Source organism: Trachurus japonicus, chromosome 7, assembly GCF_045865225.1.
Source record: "Trachurus japonicus isolate A0001 chromosome 7, Traja_1.0".
NCBI classification, from domain to species: domain Eukaryota; kingdom Metazoa; phylum Chordata; class Actinopteri; order Carangiformes; family Carangidae; genus Trachurus; species Trachurus japonicus.
In genome coordinates this window covers 35774347-35784346 of record NC_140913.1, presented here as the reverse complement: position 1 = coordinate 35784346, position 10000 = coordinate 35774347, and positions in this window count along the sequence as shown.

The following is a 10000-nucleotide window of genomic DNA, read 5'->3' as shown; positions in this document are numbered from 1 at the left end:
TATACAATATTAGGCATTTCAATATTGGAAATATATATACAGTATTACATATTTCAACACTCAACAACAAACAAACACCACTACACACAAACCACATTACAATAGAATCCAGTACAATCAGGTACAAACAACGGTGCAAGTCAAGATGCTAAATCCTCACTGTGATGATGTCATCCTCACTATGATGACATCATCCTCAGCAGATCTCGGAGCAGATTGCAACACGTTGTTCCCAGGCCGTGTGATCTCGTCGCCGTGGAGCCTTGCAGCGGTTGCTATAGGCAGTGTGGTTGCTAGGCAGCGTGGTTTGTGTTGACAGCGGCTGACAGAAGTTGAAGCTGCTGCGGTTCCTAGATGAGACGAGACTGTAATGAATAACTCAGCAGCTCATTTAAAGCTGCTGGTGAAGGAACACTTCCTGTCTGTCTGTCTCCATCGCCGTGGAAACGTCTCAGGAAAAACCGACAGACTGTCACACAACTATGTCCATCCATCACAACAACTCACTTCACAAACATCAACTCCACACACTGCAAAAACTCTACATCTCTCCAAGAATATTTGTCTTATTTCTTGTCAAAATGTCTCATTTCTAGTCAAAACTAATCTCTTTCACTTAAAATAAGACTCATCACCTAAAAATGAACTTGTTTTTAGATCATTTTCACTTGTTTCAAACTAATTTTCACTTGAAATAAGTAGAAAAATCTGCCAGTGAAAGCAAGTTCTTGGTGCTTGTCATAAGAAAGAAAAACTTGCTCCACTATCAGATTATTTTAAGTGAAAATCTGCTTGAAAGAAGTAAAAAGTGTCTAAAAACAAGCTGCTTTTTAATGTGATGAGTCTGATTTTTAGTAGAATGAGATTTGTTTTGACTAGAAATGAAATTTTGACTAAAAATAAGATAAATATTCTTGGTAAGATATTTGATTTTTTGCAGTGCAATATGCTGAGAACATCGCCAGCATTTACTATATATACGTTTTTACATATAAACCCTATAGGCCTATACACAGAGATGTATCTATATACACACATATATGTATATATATACACACATATATATATATAAATATATATATAAAGTGTATACTAGCCACAGTCCGACTGCTTTATTTGTTTCCTGTTGCCGCCACATTCTTGGCTGCAGTCAGACTTGTAATCAGGAGGACTGGTATGCTCGGGCTCTTGGCACCGGTTGGATGTAAACTTCACTAAAATAAAAACTAAAATAGGACAAAGTTCCCATAAAGGAGAATGGAGCTGCCTTCAAAGTCTCCACACGTCAGTCTGAAAAAACTAGACTTTTTGAAATAAATAAAAACTGTCTTTAAAAGTGTATCATCATCATCAGTCATTATACGCTGAAGAAACCGAGATCGTCCAACCATTAACCATGAAGCATCCGCTCACACACTGCAAAAACTCAACATCTCTCCAAGAATATTTGTCTTATTTCTTGTCAAAATGTCTCATTTCTAGTCAAAACTAATCTCTTTTCACCTAAAATAAGACTCACCACCTAAAAATTAACTTGTTTTTAGATCATTTTCACTTGTTTCAAACTAATTTTTACTTGAAATAAGTAGAAAAATCTGCCAGTGAAAGCAAGTTTTTTGTGTTTGTAATAAGAAAGAAAAACTTGCTCCACTATCAGATTTTTCTACTTATTTCAAGTGAAAATCTGCTTGAAAGAAGTAAAAAGTGTCTAAAAACAAGCTGCTTTTAATGTGATGAGTCTGATTTTAAGTAGAATGAGATTTGTTTTGACTAGAAATAAGACAAATGTTCTTGGTAAGATATTGAGTTTTTGCAGTGTAGAGCAGCAGAAACCTTCACGCTGCTTCATCCTTCAGCTTCAGTCTGAGACGCAGACGACTCAACTCTGAGTCACAGTTTGATCTGAACTGATGAGAAGTGAAATAGAACAAAACAAGAAAAGTGTTTCATAGAGAATGTACAAATACATACAGTACACACATGCCAAGAAATATTTACTCCCTAATAATATTCAAAAAATGTTCAAGGAAAGTGAGCGTAGATACGAGCTAAGAGGGAAACTTAACTTAAACAGTATTACAGTTTCAATCAGAGTCATAGAAAGAAATAATTATCCAATAATTAAAAAATGTAGCCCAAAAAATAAAAGAAATAAATAATTTAACAGCATTACAGTTGCAGTCAACACCCAATCAATCAACCCTGTTCATAGCTTTCTATCATACTATGTTTATATTGTATATGTCTATTTTTAAATTGTGTTTTGTTTTTGCATTGTTTGAGATCCTCTGTCAAGATATTCCACAGTTTTACTCCCGCCACAGAGATACACATGCTTTTTACAGTAATGTCGTATTTATTCTTGGTTGTTTTAATTATCTGTTTGTGTTATTTTTGGCTTCATTTGTTAATTATTGGATACTTGTTTCTTTCTATGACCATGAAGAGCTCTACTGGATTTAATGGAATAATGAATTAAAGGGTAGTAGGCATCTATAAGCTAGAGAGCTTCAGCCTGCAGCTTTTCTATCTATTTATGAACTAGTTGAACTAATGATGGTTTTATGGAGGTTGACTGACTGTGATTGATGCTCAACTGTAAACAATTTTGTGTAAAAGATCGAATAAACTACTATAACACATGTAGAGTATACACTGCAAAAACTTATTAAAATCTTTCCAAGAATATTTGTCTCATTTCTAGTCAAAACTAATCTCTTTCCACTTAAAATAAGACTCATCACCTAAAAACTAACTTGTTTTGAAATAATTTTCACTTGTTTCAAACTAATTTCACTTGAAATAAGTAGAAAAATCTGCCAGTGAAAGCAAGTTTTTTGTGTTTGTAATAAGAAAGAAAAACGTCTATCTTCTATCAGATTTTTCTACTTATTCCAAGTGAAAATATACTTGAAAGAAGTAAAACAAGCTACTTTTTTAAATGTGATGTGTCTTATTTTAAGTAGAATGAGATTAGTTTTGACTAGAAATAACATTTTGACTAGAAATAAGACAGATATTCTTGGTAAGATATTTGAGTTTTTGCAGTGTATAGACGGTAGTGAAAACAGAAGCCTGCATGGCCGACACATGAACCTGGAGCGTTGTCTCTCTGAGCGCTGACTCACTGCTCTACCCATCATAAATGATGACTCATATAATCCTGGTCATGACATCCCATAATGCATCTCTGTGTTGTATCTCCTGACCCTCGCTGCCCGTCTTCCTGAGTGTCTGTTCTGAGAAAAGGAACCGGTTTCCTGAGACTTCCTGAGCGTCGACAGAAATAAAAAATACATCGGAATACTTCTGTCGGGGAGTGTGTGTGTTCACTGCAAAAACTCAAAATCTTTCCAAGAATATTTGTCTTATTTCTAGTCAAAACAATCTCATTATACGTAAAATAAGACTCATCACATTAAAAGTAGCTTGTTTTGAGACACTTTTTACTTCTTTCAAGCAGATTTTCACTTGAAATAAGTAGAAAAATCTGATAGTGGAGCAAGTTTTTCTTTCTTATTACAAACACAAAAAACTTGCTTTCACTGGCAGATTTTTCTACTTATTTCAAGTGAAAATTAGTTTGAAACAAGTGAAAATGATCTAAACACAAGTTCATTTTTAGGTGATGAGTCTTATTTTAAGTGGAAAGAGATTAGTTTTGACTAGAAATGAGACATTTTGACAAGAAATAAGACAAATATTCTTGGTAAGATATTTGCGTTTTGCAGTGTGTGTGCATGTGTGTGTGCATGTGTGTGTGTGTGCATGTGTGTGTGTGTGTGTGTGTGTGTGTGTGTGTGTGTGCGTGTGTGAGACAGAGCAGTAGCGTGAGAGAGGCTTAGAGAAAGGGAGAAAATAACAGGGGGATGGTGAGAAAGACAAGACAACAGGACAGGAGAGATGAGAGATGAGAGGACAGAGCGGAGTCGGTGGAGAACAGCAGATCGAGGCGTCGTCGTGTTCGGTGGGAAAGGTCGTAGATCGTCCCGCGGCGCTGCGGCGCTGCGGCGCATTAATTACAGGATAAGAGATGATAAGCTGCTGCGGTGCTGCTGAGCTATGAATAGACGGAGACAGAGAGCTGACGGTGCAGCCGGATGCAGACTGGCCCTGGCTCTGTCTCTGTCTCTGGCTGAGCCCTGAACACTGAGATGATGCCGAAGGCCCAGCAGGTGACACACACTCTGACACACACTGCAAAAACTCAACATCTCACCAAGAATATCTGTCTTAATTCTAGTCAAAATGTCATTTCTAGTCAAAACAAATCTCATTCTGCTTAAAATAAGAAACATCACATTAAAAAGCAGCTTGTTTTACTTCTTTCAAGCAGATTTTCACTTGAAATAAGTAGAAAAATCTGATAGTTGATCAAGTTTTTCTTCCTTATTACAAACACAAAAATCTTGTCACCTAAAAATGAACTTGTTTTTAGATCATTTTCACTTGTTTCAAACTAATTTTCACTTGAAATAAGTAGAAAAATCTGCCAGTGAAAGCAAGTTTTTTTGTGTTTGTAATAAGAAAGAAAAACTTTCTCCACTATCAGATTTTTCTACTTATTTCAAGTGAAAATCTGCTTGAAAGAAGTAAAAAGTGTCTAAAAACAAGTTAATTTTTAGGTGATGAGTCTTATTTTTTTAGAAATGAGACATTTTGACAAGAAATAAGACAAATATTCTTTAGAGTTTTTGCAGTGTGCTTTCCTGTGTGTGTGATGAAGACACTTGGGTCCAGTTGTTCAAAAGGTTTAATCTGGATCAAAGTTATCCAGATGTTGTAATCCCCTCCTTTAACTATCCAGGATCACGTAATCCGATTTAATTTTATCCCAGTTGTTCAAAGCTCAGTTGGATTCGATCGGTCTGATCACTGCAAAAACTCAAAGTCTTACCAAGAATATCTTCAACTTCAACTTCAGCTTCTGCTTTATTGTCCCCTAGGGGAAATTCATGTTGCAGAAAGGTAAAGGGGGCGCTCTTATTTCTAGTCAAAACTAATCATCACATGGCAGATTTTTCTACTTATTTCTTAAACAAGTGAAAATGATCTAAAAACAAGTTAATTTATAGGTGATGAGTCTTATTTTAAGTGGAAAGAGATTAGTTTTGACTAGAAATGAGACATTTTGACAAGAAATAAGACAAATATTCTTGGAAAGATTTAGAGTTTTTGCAGTGAACCAGATCTAAACTGTTCTTGATGTGACCGTGTGTCAGACTGAAGCTGATTGGTCGAGGAACAACAGGTAGAACAGCAGCATGGAGACACTCACAGTGGATTCATCTCATTATGGGATGTTTGTGTTGTTTTCTGTTGTGTCTTCATTCAGACCTGACCCACAGCAAATGAATAAAAAAACTAAAAACAAATGAATGAATGAATGAATGAATTATCCAGTAGTTGGCGAAAAGTTATTATTTAGTGAAATAATCAAAAGTTTACTTTATTTACTTTATCACTAAAATTTGAAAATATTAATGTCTATATATATATATATACACTACATTATAAATGTTATTGCTTATTTGACCAATTTGAATTGAATTTAAATGTCATTGTGTACCTGAATCCACCAAACTGCTGAGGTTTGATCTAGATTAAAACCAAGACTGGATCATATGATCCAATCCGATCTTTTAGTTTTAGTTTAGTTTTTTAGATCATTTATTTGTTTCATTCATTAAAACAAGAAAATCAAACAATTAAAAAAAGAAGAAACAATAATGCAACTCCAGAATGAAAGAGGGCAGAAAGAAATGAACTCATGTTGTCTTCCCCCTTTTTTTTCAAGAAATCCTTTCACAAATGAGATAATAAATGTATCCAAGCAAAAAAAAAGTAGCACAAAATATTCATTTGTTCTATAATAATTAGTTCTATAATATATTTTTCTCTAATCATTTGATCTATAATCATTGGCTGCAGCTCCTCTGACTGAACCTTTTCATTGATCTTCTGTCATCTTGTAAAGTTCTTCTGTTCCCAGCATGCACCAGTTCATCCCTGTTGAGATGAAACAGTTTGATTATCACAGATACAGATGCAGGAGCATCGGCGTGAGCTGCAGATGTTTTCAGATTGTTGCTGTGGAAAATAAAACGTTTATGATCTGAGTCTCTGCAGCTGTTTGGAAAAACAACGTGGGTTAGTTCATATTTATGAAATAGTTAAACCAGAGTTTGGACGAAGCGTCAGAAAGCAGCTTGGCTCGAAAGCTCCAGTTCAAGGGAAACTTTAATGTTTCAATCACACCCAAGTACACACACACACACACACACGCACACACACACACACACACACACACACACACAAAGACACACACACACACACAGTCACAGTCACACACACACACACACACACACACAGAGTCACACACACAGTCACACAAACACATAAACGAGCGTGGCGACATCTCACAGCAGCAAAACACCAAACAACAGCCCAGACTGCACCTTCTGAACAGAGGAGAGGGTTTTATGAAACCGACAGAAAAGTCATCATAACACAACAACACACAACACACAACAAAACACACAACAAAACACACAACACACAACACACAACAAAATACACAACACAACACACAACAAAACACACAACACATCATTGGGTTTTATGAAACCGACGGCAACGACAGGAAAAGTAGAATAAGCAAAAAAGACAGAACACAAGTAGATTCATGCAGAGTCAGCATGTTCAACACAACACAACACAAGACCACACAACACAACACAACACAACACAACACCACACACATCAACACAACACAACACAACACACAACACAACACAACACAACACAAGACCACACAACACAACACATCAACACAACACACATCAACACAACACACATCAAGACCACACAACACAACACAACACAACACACCATCATCACTGGAAACAAAACAACCAGAGCTGCAAAAATAAACTTCATGTAGTTTAATGTTGGTTTGTAGGTCGTCAGCTCGTCAACACAACACGCAACAACACACAACACACAACACATCAACACACCCACAACGCAACAGAAGTCTGTCGCCATAGCAACGTGCTGCAGCAGCTACACAGCTCGGTCGTCTGTCGGTCCAACGTGTGGGACCGTCTGGACTCTTCCTGTTCCCAGAGAAAGAAACAACAGGTACAAGTGAATGAATGAATGAATGAATGAATGAATGAATGAATACTTTATTTCAAACATGTGAATAACATATTACACTTGAAGCACTAGTCGATAAAAACCTTTGTATGTTTGAAAAGGAGTAGGAAGAATTAGCATTAGCGTATTAATTCCTAGCCCTTCTCCACCTAGTAGCTACCTAGTACTAACATAGACTGTAACAAACATGGCCGTAGCATCGTGACGTCCCCCATTGGTTTTGGGGAGTCGTTTTTGTGACTCCAACATGGCGGCCTGAACAGCGCCATGTTGGATTGGCCGGCCGAGAACCCGCCCACTGGCCTCGAAGCAGCTGTCCACGGAGCTGCTCGGACCTGTCACTCAACGTTTCTGCGCCCTGATTGGTCAGAGTTTTAACCTAATAACGGTCAAACGGTAGAGTTAAACCCCTCAGAGTTTTAACCTAATAACAGTAAAACGGTAGAGTTAAACCCCTCAGAGTTTTAACCTAATAACAGTAAAACGGTAGAGTTAAACCCCTCAGAGTTTTAACCTAATAACAGTAAAACGGTAGAGTTAAACCCCTCAGAGTTTTAACCTAATAACGGTCAAACGGTAGAGTTAAACCCCTCAGAGTTTTAACCTAATAACGGTCAAACGGTAGAGTTAAACCCCTCAGAGTTTTAACCTAATAACGGTCAAACGGTAGAGTTAAACCCCCTCAGAGTGTGTGCGGGGGTAGAAACTATCGGTTGAGACCAGAAAACGTTCTGACACCAGGCTTTGATCATGTTTATTGAGGATGTAAAGTCTGTGATTTTAACATGGGGGTCTATGGAGAATGCTGCTTTCTGACACCAGCCCCCAGAGGAAGAAGAGGGGATTGCAGTTTGTTGAACGAGGAAGTGACTTCACTTCTCAGACCCACAACTGCCCCCTTGAGTACTATAGGTTATCTTACTTCCTGTATATCCTGTTTTTTTGTTTTTTTAATACTCTCAACAAAAACAAACAATCACCAACAAACAACAACACCATGACTGCTACAATAAGTGACAAGTATGTGTGAAAACCTTAGTGTTTGTCATAGCCCTCTTCTTCCCTGTACCTGGTAAATACCGTCTGTTTGACAATACATAAGAGAAACACAGACATTGTTTATCATTTTTCATTTATTTTCATTCATTTCATCATTCACTTGCACTCACGCTACTACACTACTACACTGCTATGACACATTCAGGCCGCTAGGTGCCGCATCACGCTACTACGCTGCTATGACACATTCAGGCCGCTAGGTGGCACATTTAATCAGGTGTACATGAGGTGTGTGAAGAGTTAAACATGCGACTGGAGGATTAGTTGTGTACATACGAGTCAAAGTAACGAGTTGTAGAGAGAGTTTGATGTGAATTGAGAGACGGCCGTGTATGCTAACTGGCTAATGCTAAGCGGACCTGCATAGTGGTATGTGAAGACAGTTGACTCAAACAACAGGAATATCATTAAATATATTCTGCACTTAACTAATGATTCTGTTCTCATGTGATTTTCTGGTTTTTTTCTGTAGCCAAATGGATATTTGTGGGTTATTGCCAAAACCAGGAAATGCTTTTCTGAAGTCATAGTGCAGCGCCATCGCTCTAGTGAATGTATTAAGAATATACCGTATTGACCCGAATATAAGACGATATTTTTTCCGTCAAAAAAAGTCTGAAAAAGACGGGTCGTCTTATATTCGGGGTCTAGATATTTATATATGCAAATCAGCGGGTGACATCAAACAACGTCTGTCCAAGCAAGTCAGGACTTTTCTTCCTCACTCACTCACCAGTCACCTGCAGAGATGCAGCTGCATCTGCGCCAAGTGTGTGTGTGTGTGTGTGTGTGTGTTACCCCTTCGCCACACAGCAGAGCGCTGCCACACAGTTACAGCTCAACTCGACTCGGTTTAGGTCATTTTAATCACAGCTGACTCCGGGGGCGGGGTCGTCGTATCACAGCGGCTACGGCCGCGTTGTCGCTGGGGACAGGGACACACCGGACACACCGGACACGGAGGCGCCGAATAGCTGCGAAGCGCCGAGAAGCTGAGCCCGTTTCCTTTCGGGGCTCATGTTAAACGATTGTGTTGTTCACACCAGACGTCCTGCAGCAATCGTTTCAGTGTCTGGTCTATTTTGTGCGCGAGCTGCGAGTGATTGCGTCAAGCCGGGCAGGTCAAACAAAGAAACACGAGAGAATCCGCTCAACTTTCAAAATCAAAACAATTTTCAAAATAAAACACCGCAATTGATGCGCGTGCCTTTTTGTGTAAACAGAGCGCAAGAGAGATGGACACACACCTACACACATTCAGAGAGATCAGTGGGCGCTACAATCTACCAGAACGTTATTTCACAGATACTGAAAACATGATTTTAAAAATATTAATTTTTTCTTAGATTTTGTCTGAAAAAGGTATTTTTCCAAAGACAGGTCTTGAAAAAGGGGGGTCGTCTTATATTCAGGGTCGTCTTATATTCGGATCAATACGGTAGTTGTTGAATTTCAACTTTGTGAGAAAATATGTTAAAGCAGAAGTAAGCGATCCGGTCGTTTTGGCTAATGCTGCGTTCCAGGCAGGCTTTTGAAATCGTAAATTACAGCTTCAAGTCACAACTTACGACTTTGTAGCGTTCCAGGCAACCCACTCCTGTTTTTCCGACCTGTTTTACCGGTGAAAGTCACTATAACGGCCACTCGTAACTTCTGACCCGTGAACTCGTACCAGATCGAACTGGTACCACTTCACAGGTCGGAAAAACACCAGTTACGAGTTGCCTTGAACGCACCATAACAGTCCTCGTCCCTATGTCACCACATTCAGGCGCATCCC